At 37.8% G+C, this 12561-nt stretch overlaps 1 protein-coding gene across 8 annotated transcripts in view; it reads left to right on the top strand.

The window, feature by feature from the left end:
• LOC138118303 (uncharacterized) overlaps nt 1-12561 on the top strand; it is a 234410-nt gene that overhangs the window by 40480 nt on the left and 181369 nt on the right. For 5 of the 8 annotated variants that reach the window (XM_069029208.1, XM_069029211.1, XM_069029207.1 and 2 more), the window contains exons 2-3: nt 6628-6778; nt 11740-11854. The gene's annotated coding sequence lies outside the window, so the exon portion shown is untranslated. The remainder of the gene's footprint in view (nt 1-6627; nt 6779-11739; nt 11855-12561) is intronic. The other 3 variants (XR_011155086.1, XR_011155084.1, XR_011155085.1) reach the window with 1 other exon arrangement.

Genomic DNA, 12561 nt, shown 5'->3' with positions numbered 1-12561 from the left:
AACTTGGCCAAACCAGCACAACCAGTCTGTGAGTTTTTGGTTTCATTGATTCAGCATTTGTAAGCCGCAGGATTCTGGGATGGGAAAAAGGAGTGATCCTTGTATTCTTTCAACTTTCTTCCATAATTTAAATAAAATCTCCACCTTTTCAAGATAAAATCTCTCTCTCCCTGAAATTCTCTCTGAGTATCAAATAAAAGAAGTTTATTGAAAACATGACGAGTGGAAGACAGTGTGGGTTTTTTGTCTTCCTTCTTCCTTCTCCAGTCAAAGGTATTTGAGTCCCCAAATTACAAGGTATTTAAGTTTCATCTAATTTTCTGCCAGAAAATTCCTTACTAGCTTTGCTCAAAACTGGGAATAGGATTCACAAATGGCTTATACTTGGCCTTGTGCTTGTTCGTTGTTCTTGGTGACAGTAATCATTCACCTTATGCATTGAGGCACATATATATTGATTTAAAATGGATTTATGAGGGACACCGTATGCATGGGAATATTTTAATATGTATGGTGACACTGGCATATGAAAAATAGTACGAAAACAGCTGTAAATAATATCCAGCTTAGAGTATTTTTGCTGCATTCAAAAATATCAAGAGAGCAAGGACAGCATGGATACAATGGGACAGTGCAATACTTTCAGTGAGCTTGCATGTTTCCAGTGGTAGTTACCATAGTGAAACTTCCCTATGTAATTTTGTTAGGGGAAAACAACTATTTTAATGTAGCTTTAATTAAGGTTAGTTAGACATGAAACCATTGATCAATCAAACAGTAGCAGACTGTGTAAATCAGTTGTGAAGAGGGGGAATATTCATTGGTATCCAAATTCTGATCATAACTACTAGATCTCTAAGAATCTCTATTATTAAGATGCATATATTGGAGTTTCTATCTATTTTTTTTTTTTTTTAATGTGAGTGAAATCCTTCTGTTGTGTGTGTGCACAGTCATGTAGTAGCCTGTCTGAGGAGCTTTGGGACATGCTGCAGAATTTTATTCCCATAAATGCTTTTGAAGTTGGAGTCTTTGAAGAAATTCTAAAAGGAAAAAAAAACAACAATGGATACGTGAGCTGTATTTGGGATCGGGGAGGGAGGGAGACCTATGTTCATAATCATCTGGTTTGTAATGGTCTAGCAGAATTATTGTCATCTTGAATTGAGTTATTTTAAGTGATGTGGGAATTAGGTCTTTAACACATAGAGTATTTATACAAAGCTGATAAGAGAGAATGTTGCAACTCTAATATAGTATTGTGATCAAATTCTAAATTAGTAATTTGAGTGACTTGGCATTAAAGTTAGATGCAACAACCAGTTCAGTTAAAAGCAGGTAGAAATTTAGAGGTGTAACTTCTTGCTTCCTACTGATACACCTGATCTTGTTTGAAAATCTAGCCATAGTGAGTGATGAATGATGCTGAAAGTTCTAGGAAGCATCAAAGATGTGGGATTTGGTAAAGTCCATGAAATGTTATTTGCAGGAAGAAAGTCATTTCTCTCCCTTTTCCCTCATATTAAACTGGGAAAAGAAGCCTTTGCTGTGCTTGGGAACAGTGGTACGTCTTGATGAATGAGGGCTTCCTTGTTTACAGCAAGAAAAACCTGACCATTTTGCACTGAAATGCTCTGTTTCCCTTCCCACTGTTAATACATGTTTAGTGAGATTTTCTTCTCCTGTGACTCTGTTTAAGCAACTAAATATGTTAAAGCTATTTTTTTCTTTGTTTGTTGGGGTTTTTTTTTGTTTTGTTTGGGTTTTTTTTTTGTTTTGGTTTTTGGAGTTTTTTTGGTTTTTTTTTTACTGGTCTAAGTTGTTTCTTAACTCATCTGATTGACCTAGATTATTGTTCAGTTTGATATTTTTCTTTCACTTTCTATTTTATGAAGGCAGGATTTTCTTCAAGGCCAAGTGCCCTTTAGGTCTTTTAGCTGATGTAGAACTGGGTGGAACAGCCAATTTTGGATGTTATGTTTATTTCCTCTAATGTGAGCTGTAATTGAAATGATTGAGGTTGATAGATCAGTTTGTGGCCAAATAAATACATTTTTCCTTTAAAATGTAGGGAGCAAGAATAGCCCTTTATCTTTTTGAGGGATTAAAAGCTTCCTTAATGACAATGTAGCTTTGATTTAGTTAGTTAGTTAGTTAGTTATTTTAAATGTGGCATTTCTCACTTTACTGGGGAGGAGAAAAAACCACAATTGAAGATGCAATCAATTCAAAAACATTGCTTTTTATCCTATATTAAATTATTTTACATTATTTGGTGATTTACTTTTTGAAACATGTTAATTCCGACGATGTGGAAATGGCATTTGCAATGTAGCTGCTCGTTGATTGACTGTTGCTGAAACAATCTTTCCTTTTCTTATCAGAAGAGGGTCTAGTAAAAAGATAAAAAGACGAAATTAATTATGAAGAAAATAATTTTCAAACATTATTGAATGGAGATAAATTCTGCTTTCAGGAGGCAAGGAAAACAAAAAGGAAAGACGCCTCTTTCCTTATGGCATGAATCATGATAGAAAATGCCACTGTAAATGGCCAGGGTTTATATGTCATGATACTCTGGCAAAACCAATCTCAGGTAGACCTCTGGAATACTAGCTTGAACTATATATAAGTATCACACTTTACCTGTATGTCTGAGGAATAGGGAAAGCAGCTATAGAATAATATTTTAATCGGGGAGTCTGATAGCTCTCTCAGTTGGGTGTCATACCTGAAAACTTATGATTTCATCTTTCAAATTATCTTTCAAATAAGGAGAGAATGTTGGCTACTGTATCATTCTGGGATTTTAGACAGTAATCTGATGGCCTGACTTAATGGTTTTGGGTACAGAGTGACTTTGTTCTGACTGGGTTCACAGTAAATGACTGAATGTTTTTCACTCTAGCTTCATAAAGTTTTGTATATTTGTAGCCTGGCTGTGGAAATACCTCCATAGCAAGCACAGAGAGGTTGGTTGCTCTGCGTTTTCATTAGCATAGCAAGGATCTGTCATTGTCCACAGAAATCATATGGAGAAATAACCAAAAAAGAAATGTGCTCTTGTAATCATACATCCACCTCCTCCACAGGTATCATTCCAGAAATGGGGTTTAGGTCTTGTTTCAGCAAGAGCTTAATTTTGTGTAAGTATTCAAAGTAGGAAACCGGTGACACCCAAACCAACTCTTAGGACTATGATGCTTGTGTGACTGTGGCAGTACTAAAGGTCTTCATTTCTAAGTTCTCTGGGTAGCAATCTTTGCAAAGATGTCTGTGGGAGTACCCTGCTGTATGATACTACAGCAGTAGTAATGTCAAAGATTCTCCATGGGCTCAGAGTCAGAGCAGAGATTTCTTTGGCCAATTACTCTGAGCTGATGATACCCAGGGACTGTTAGATGGTGTTGAAGAGAAAAGGGGAACAAAAGTGCTAATTTCCTCCTGCAGATAATCCATGTTAGAAGGGGACTTAATCAAAGCATCATTAATTAACGAAATTCTCATATAAAATGCAGGACACTTGATATAATTTATCTAAATTAGTTACTCTCTGCTGCTAAAAGCAAGTAGTATGACAAATTATTTGTTCTGCCTATTCATCCTTTCTTTATCAGACCTTTTCCTACTCTGATGCAACATAAGGAGCAGAAGCAGCCTTTTTCATGGTGCTGAGTGGATTAATTTGCATTGATCCCAGGCTAATAGATGAATTATTTCACCCAAGACAGCACTCAGTAGTTTTAATAACATAATATTTTTCTGTGCCTAAATTAACAGTCATTTTACAAGTAAGTAAAATACAAAATTAATTATTTTTTAGTTATTATTTTCAGTTGGTTTTTTTTTGAAAGTGTAAAATAAATTTAAAAAAACACTAACCAATTTTATGTGTGCATAATAACACATAAATCTCAGGTAGGATTTTGTGCTCATGTTGCAAATAAGAAAGCTCCTAACATCTTTCAGATTTATAAATAGTGTCTACACTTCAAATTTATCTGTAAAAATAAGATGCATCAGATAAAGAGCTTCTCCATCCAGTTAGAGTAAATGAAGACAAATGCCTTAGAAACAAGGTGAATCAGCTTTAAAAATATTGAAGTACTGCTGTGTGGGACATGAAGTGTGAATCCTGAGTAGAAGTCTTAAACTTTATTGCCTATAAACCCGTTGTTTTAAAACGTTAGGGATAATCATCAAGAATAAGCAAAAGCTGAATAGCTTGTTTCTGATCTTGCTTAAATGCTGAGCTTTCATGGCAGCAGTAGAAGACTGCAGCATGGTGTCTTTATGGATAGGGGTAGAACCATATGCAAATTACTGGATGTGGATTTGGGTTTGGTGTCCAGTTAGGGGCTTCTTTGTTGCTGAATCTGCAGTCCTACTCCAGAGTCAGGGTAACAGAGGCAGTACTTGCAATCTGAGACTCTGAAGTCCTCAGGTTGTTGGGAGGAGGATGCTGGGTTGGGAAGAGCAGTGGCTCTGACCTCGGCTCAGCATGGAGCTTTCGCTGCCACCTGAGTGCCTGGGCCAGGCTCTGTGGGACTGCAGGGCTGTGCATCCCATGTGTCTGGATCCAGAGCTGGGATCAGTTCTCTCCATGTTCCCTTTGTGGTTTTCGCATGAAGATACAGATAATAACACGTGGTTGCTGAGCTGTAATGGTGTGCAATATTTAAATCAGATTGTTCTTACAGAAATAGGCATGTGGGTTTTCAGTGCTGTTGCCTGTTGAAAGCTTGCTCACAAAGCGGAGCAGGCAGACTGGATTGTGTGAATGCTCTTCGTCTTGTCTGAGCACTCAAGTCTTCATTTTCTTAGTGGGAAGTTCCTAAACAGTTTTTTAAAAGGATTACTCACTTTGATAAGTACTAGGAACAGCTGTTGTGCTGGTTCTTGGCTCTCAGCTGGTACCTAAAGCTGGTACAGTGTCTGCAGCACAAGGCTGATCACAAACCTGTGTTCTGTGCTCTGTCAGACAGAGCACAGCTGCACAGAGGGAAAGCGACTTCTCAGCAGCTCATCTCATCTGAGTGGGGGGCTGTCATGGCAGAACTGCAGAATTGTTTACAGCTACTGTGTAAGCACCTTGAGCTGTGTCTTGTCACACATACAACTCCACAAGGCAAGAAACAAGGGAAGGGTTCAGCATGATTTTTAAATAGCTGAGACTTAGCCATTAAAACAATCTTCATTTCTACAGTAATGTGGGATTTTAAAAGCAACTAATGGAAGTATTTCTAATGTTACTTTCTAAGCCATTCTAATACTTCTATGTAGTTATAAATTTAGTTGTCATCCTGGATATTTTTTCCAGCACTTTCACTTTCTCTGGGAAACTTTAAGCCAACTTATTTGTTTTTCTAACTTTTGAGCTTTGAATATTGGAGCTCTTCTTATCAGAATGTTCTGTTGTTACTCAGACTATGTTTGTGAACCTGCCAAATTTTGCTTTGCTCTGGTTTCATGGACTCTTGATTCAGAAAAGGAAAAATGAATGTTTCTCCGTGTGTGCCCAGAATGCACAAAGGCATTTTCTCAGGAACAGGTCCTGTCTGCTGAGGAAGGTTTTGTGGAACATGTCCATTCAGCCTGGTGGCTACTATAGTGAGTTGTCAGCAGGCAAAACAGTGAAAACAGAATAGTCTTTGGGGGTCTTTTGAATGAATGCACAAGTGCTGTAAAGGAAACTTGTGTTTCTTGTGTTTTCTGGATAGTGTCTGGATAGTCTGTAGCTAAACCCAGTGGAGTATCTCTCATATTTAGGGAACACTGAAGCAGAGAATGGTAAGTTTGAATAGATCACCTTCAGGAAAAGTCAGCCTAATTACTATTCTAGGTTTAAATTTGAGGGATATCTTGAAAAATCTGCATAAGCACCTGAACTTCGCAGTATTCATTTGAACTGTTTGAAAGTAGATTGCTGGCAGCTGGAAGTCACTAGCTTATTTTTTTCCTTTACCTGTGCGGCTCAGATTTTCCCCACACAATTGGCTTTGCTTGCCATTGATTCTTGGCAGTAGCAGCTTGCTCCCTGGCTAATCCAAATGTGCTCAGATTCAGGTGGGAAAGGCCATTTTAGGCAAATGTGAAAACAAAGGTCGAACTGACATCATTGTATATGTTAGAAAAATACAACAAGCACAAATTATACCAGCTTTGTCTAATTAAAGCCTCTAGGCAGACATGGTTAGCAGCTTCCAACCTTCCCGGTTTATACTGGTCATTTTCACTTTGTTTTTTGCAAACAAATTAAAATGGACACTGCAGCATCCTGAAATCACCCTTTGGCTTACTTCTGAGACTTGACTGGAGCCAAAGATATGCAGGTGGTTCTGACAGCTGCACTCAGCAATAGATTCTAGTCTTGTGCCCACAGAAAGTAGGTTAATCCACTCCTTCTGGCATCATGGGTTAGAGGAAACTCTTTGAAAATACAATTGTGCACTGAAATGCTGTTTCCCTTCCCACTGTTAAAATACGTTTAGTGAGGTTTTCTTCTCCTTTGTTAGCAATTATTAATGCTAATACTTTTATTTTTGCAATGCACTGTATTTCAAAACCTGAGTTTGATGAAATAAACAATTGTTTGAGTGATGTTAATTTTTTTTTTTTTTTTTGCAGATGGAATCAAAGTGCACTTGCAAATATTTGTAATTGTTACATCTATGTGGGAACTTCAATAATTTATTTCTATTAAGAAAAAATACAATCACTTCAATAAAATCAGCTTTTTGGGCAAGTTAGGTTTTTATTTTGATCTCTGATGAGTTGGGTAAGTTTGTTTCCACTCAATGTAAATGTGATTTCAGATTAGAACGCATGAATAACAAAAAGGCAAAATAATAGGCATGTTAATGGGCACTGATTAAACTCAGTGAGAGACACATGCATTATTTGTACATTATTAACTTTCTGACACAGTTTAAATTGCCATAAATTAAATTTGCATGAATGGTTTAGACCCCCTGTAGAATAAAATGTTTGATTGTGATAATAAAGTAGAAGGAAATTTAAGTCAAAGGTGAAATCTTAACTGATGGAGAGCTGAGGAAATTTCTTATCTGTGTTGACAGTGCAAATTCCTTGTGTACTCTGGGTCACCCTAATGGGACCAAGCATCTTCACAGTAATTAAATCACTCTCCAACACCTCTCATTCTGAAATTGAGGCTACAGGCTGTTTGGGATATACTTTTTTTGCTGTGTGTATGGGCCCCAGGAAGGTGGGAGAACCCAAACACTGAAAGGAGAACAAGGGGAGTGGAGACAGAATTTTACGTAGTTACTTTGGTTTTTTGTTTTGTGTGGGGTTTTTTTTTTTTCTTTAGTACATGCATGCACATATTTCTGGTTTCTATGAACTAGACTTTCTCTGAAAATCCGATCTGAGTATTACAGTGAAGTTTTAGCTAATAAAATGGGCAAGGCCTTTTTCCAAGTGGGGGAAAAATGTAATAGCTGTATACAGTCTCAGGAGATGGAGGACTTGGGTGTGGGATATGCCCAGCCCTTGCCCTGGAGGGATCTCTGCTGAGACAAGAGATTTCGCAATTGCCCAGCAGGACTCCCTGAAGGGGCAGCCGCTTCTTGGGTCATGGCGAGGAAAAGTGGACCCACAATCCTTTGAGAGACACTATGCAGATCTTTCTGTAACCCATTGGTCCGTCCCAGACCCTCTGTAACCCATTGGTCCCCTGCTGATCCCCTGTATCCCTATAAAAGGGAGCCACCTAGCTCTGTGGGGGGAGAGAGCTCGTCCCTGGCTTTCCCCTTCGCCGGAGGGAACCAACAATAAAGCTACCTCTGTGCGGAACCAGCCACACGGGCCTTCTCGTCTCTCTCTGGTCTGGTTTGGCCTGGAGGATGCCCTGCAGAGCTGAGCTGGAATCACGAGCTGACAATCACTAAAGAGCTGATAGCCTCTGCAAGGGCCCTCCTTTGCCAGCAGCTGAGAGGAAGACACTGGGCCTCGGGAAGGCGATCCCTTTCAGGACCATCTCTCCGGACCAGTCACCTCTTCCTGGGTCAGAGCCACAGACCCCACCACCAGCTGAAATACTTGGGCAACTGCTATTTAATGCAAAACAATGCTGAAGATGTGTTGGTTAGGAGTTTTTTTGGGATGGATTAGTTCAATGAAGAGTTCATAGTGGGTTTATTGGAATTTGTGAGCCCTTGTACAGTATAAGCATAGATATTTTTGCTTAAACAAATAGTTACTAAGTATTATTAGAATCTGTTATACACATGGAAAGCAGGTGAGCTCATTCACAGAAGCAAAGCAAACTGAATACTATATGGAAGCAAATTTTTTTAAGTGTGTTCTACATTGAGAATGTACCTGGTGTTGAGGCTTGAATATTGGTCATTTTGTGTAGTCCTCTCTCTAGAAAAAGTTGGTTCCCTTTTTCTTTCCTGTCCCTTTGCCAAGAAAAAGGAAGCTGATTTCCAATGAAGATTTTGTTTCTTATTCATTCAGCTGATTACTCCATCAAGATGAATGTATTGAAGTAGTTGGAGATGCTGAACCTGTGACACTCCTAGTTGATTTATTTGCAAGTCCTCATAAAGTTTTTTTCTTCATGGGGATTTTTTGCCAGCCTTGCCTCTTGCATCTCTAAAAGACATATTGTTCATTCTTACAGCAAACCATTACCCATTGTGAACTTTTATACTTCTCCCTTTTTTCCCTTCTTTACTTGATGTCCTGTGTATGAAGATTGTTTAACTTTAAAGTCACTTGATATCTTTTTTTATTCCAGTTGATTAAAATAAACTTACTCTGGTTTTATTCCACATTACAGAAAGATCACTGGGGAAACTTGAAGAAATTATATAATATGTTTAAAACTTACATTCTCTTTTAAAATATTGTTATTGCTTACTGCATAACTAATTTTACTTAGTAATAATATCTCACTAGTAGCAATTTTCTAATTGCTAAAGGAAAAGAGGGCATGATAATGTTCTGGAGGCAAAGAAAAAACTTTTTGATGGATTGGATAAATGCTTTCCATAAGGTAGGAGGGACAATGACAATTAGTGTGGGCAGCAAGAAGAAGTGAAAGCCAAGACTGAATTGTTCCTGTGTCTGTTTCAACACACAGTTGTTTTGCTTTCTCACACATTTAGCTTTATGACTCACAGTTAATGTGTTTTTAGGGGAAAGGTGTGGAGAGAACAGCCACCTGAAAAGGCCACTGAAAGAACATTTGTCTGTTCAGTTGCAAGTGGGTAAAAAAAACCATGTGAAGCTTATATTGAAACATTGTGCTGAGTTGGACACGTTCATGACCCTCGTTCATATCATCAGAAAATTATGATATGACAACGTATCAGAAAAAATTTGTCATGGTTTTGAATATGAAGTTCTGTATTTGGGACACTTTGACTTGATGTTTCCAATGCAAGGCACATTAAAGAGAGTAGGTGCACAGTGTTGAGTCAGCCTTTGTGCAAATGTGTCACAGCTCTCACTTGTGTTGCTGCTTCTAGGAGAGCTGTGAGGCCTCCTCTTGTTTAAAAGCTCTCGTTGCAGTCTGCAGGGACATCAGATTTCCTAAGTGAAACTCCTTATTAATTTTGAATCTTAGTGACTTGAGAGACTATGAATAAAAATTGCAAAATAGGCTAATTGGCTCACAGTATTAAGACAAAATTTCTATTCAGTATGAGTCTGATATTCATGATGATTCTTGAGCAAAGGCATTAGTTGAAGCATTTCCAAGAAATTATTCCTGAAATTATTTACAGCAATCACCATCTATTTTGATGTGTGGGTATGCTTGATACAGCAAGGCTGGGATCACAAAACATAGATTTCTTTCTGTGGAAAGAGACCTTCTGCCAGGACACCGTCCATTTCAAATGTATACGTGATAGTTCAGTCTTATGCAAGCATTGAATGGCTTTGCATTTTTACTGCTTTGGCCAAATATATTTATTTACGGCAGTTTGTAAATGTTATTAAAAGTTATTTAAGCCTACCTGTTCCTTTGGCCTTCCACAAAGCCTGAGTCATATTAAATGAGTTTGGAGTTGAACCATAAATAGCAGGATGCTTCCTATTACTCTATGGTGTTCTTTCTCAGGTTAATTGAGTACTGTCTTGAAAACCATATATATATTCTTGCTTAAAACGACATGCTTTGAATAATAAGGGGCTGGGGGAGCTCCATTCTTTTTGTATGTTTGGGGGTTTTTTCCCCACTGATTGGGAACTCCAAGAACTGGAAGCAAAGGAACATAGCCGAGATCAAGCTTTTTTTGAAGTTTTAGTCTGTAAAGTACCAGACTGAGATGCAGGAGGTGTGGGTGGAACAGAAACTGTTGAGGCTTTTCCCTTCTGTCCTATGGCAGAAGCAGATGGGTGGATGAGGTAATTTACCTATCTGGACTCTGTCACAGGCACCTCCCTGGTCTGGGCTTTAAAAACAACTTGCTGCTATGACAACAGGATACTGATTTGGTCACTTTAAGGAAACGATGTGTATAGAGTGTTTACAGAATCTCTAAAGCAGCTAGAAATACTTAGAATATACATTGTTACATAAATTATAAAAATGGTAATGTAGACATTGTAATCAATATAAACTGTTATTACATACCCAGTGCTTCATTCTAATATGTGGAGACAGTATTCTAAATAATGTAAGGAATTAACAATTCATGAAAAGCAGCCACTGTGAGCTTCAAAGAAGTCATTAAACACAATCTTTCAGATTTTTTAGCATTGTTAAGTTTCAGTATTCAAATCAAATAGCTTCAGATATATGTACACATGTCGTGTAGTACTTCTGCTTTTTGCAACTCAATCAACAAGTGAAACATAAGTAAAACAGTTTATTTTTCTATTTAAAACCTCACATTTTATTCAGATCAGTCTTTTCAACATTTGACATGGTGACAAGAGCTTGTTATATATTAACTGTTATAAGAACACACCCAATGAGATTAATAGCTTTATTTTTGTTTTCACATCTGTCTTAAGCTCTTTTTTTTTAAATCTAGACTATAATATGGCTTTGTTTGTAAGAGTTTTTTGTTCTACTAGCTGAATTTTAGAATGATGAAAAATGGATCAATGTATGTGGCATAAATTAGTATTTTCCTCTCAGTTCAGACACACTTAATCTCCATGTCTAGTCTTGGGGGAAATGTTCTCATGTTCTTTTTTCCATGTGAAGTTTCTTGTATAACCAACCCCAGCTCTTACGTGGTGATGAGAGATCCCCATCTTAGAAAGGGGAGCTCTTCACTGGGAAATGCAATGTTACATGTGCCAGAGTTTTTGTGATCCAAGTCATTTTAGCATTTATGTTAGGGCAGGTGTTAAAGACTTGTATGAAGTGATTTACTGCTATGGAGCCATTTGGGTAGAAACTCAAGCAAAATGTTTGTGGGGGTTTTTGTTGGTTTTGTTTCTTTTAAAACTGATTCTGCCTTGTGCTTGCTTGCAAAGTGAGCGACTCTGTAACAGTGGTAGAGAAGATGAGATGTAAGCTGGTACGGCTAACAACTCTGCTGACACTATTGTTCCAAGAAGAAGTTGTACTTTCTCCTAGTTTGTCATCCCACATTCCTTAAATCTGTCTTTGCCATAAAAGACTGTTGAAGGACAAAACAGAAAATTCAGAAGCTTCTGCTTCTTTAATTATTTTAAGGTAAATGTAAAAAGTATTAGCAAAGATTTAATATATCAGTCTGATTCTCATTTGAATGCTTTCTCTTTCAGTAATATCCTGCAGAAAATACTGATTTAGAGGAAAAGAATACCTATGTAAGAACAGCTCCTCTTTGGGCTTGATTCTTGTTGATCCAGATTCTGTTGTGTTGCATTACAAGAGCAGGTGAGTTGGCAAAGGGTGTTTTTACACACCATTCTACATTTGTATCTTTTTGCTGTGTATCTTTCTTCTCCTCCTTCCTTTCACTCAGACAAGTCTTCGTGTGTGCATTGTGTCTACATGATGCAAAATGTGTTCTTTCTCAAAGACCAGAGATGTTCCAAGAGCAAGAAGAATCTGCCCTGGCTGCCTTCTCAATCAGGCTGTGTTCACAGTCTAGCACACTGATGTGTTTTGCAGTTACAAGTAAAATTTGCAAACTGAATTAGAAAAATACCTTTGATAAATTGTAAAGACTCTTGTGATCTAATCAGATAGATGGATGGTTATTACCGCTGGCCTGGTCAGCAGTATATCACTGTGTCCCGCAGCCATAGGGAGGAGGAGGAGAGAAGATCCAGCAGGCAGGAATTGTGCAGCAAGATTGATTTATTTAATTATTTTACAAACTCTTTTATAGACTTTTTTCTTCATAGTCTAATTGGACAAAGGATCAGCCACCCCTTGGGGGTGATTGGCTAAAATCCTAAAACATCCATTGTCAAAATATTTTTCTACTAGACCATAAACAAGACTTTTCAAGGTTGCAGGTGGCTTGGTTGTTTACATTCCCTGCTACCTCTTCTGTGAGAGAGAAAAGTCTCTCACGGACTTAGAAACTAGCAAGAAAATCCTTGCTAGCAGCATTTTTGTATCTACAGATGGTTGCT

Source organism: Aphelocoma coerulescens, chromosome 13 (assembly GCF_041296385.1).
Source record: "Aphelocoma coerulescens isolate FSJ_1873_10779 chromosome 13, UR_Acoe_1.0, whole genome shotgun sequence".
Lineage (NCBI taxonomy): Eukaryota > Metazoa > Chordata > Aves > Passeriformes > Corvidae > Aphelocoma > Aphelocoma coerulescens.
Note: the sequence above shows the minus strand (reverse complement) of the source record. Positions and strands in the feature narration are given on the sequence as shown.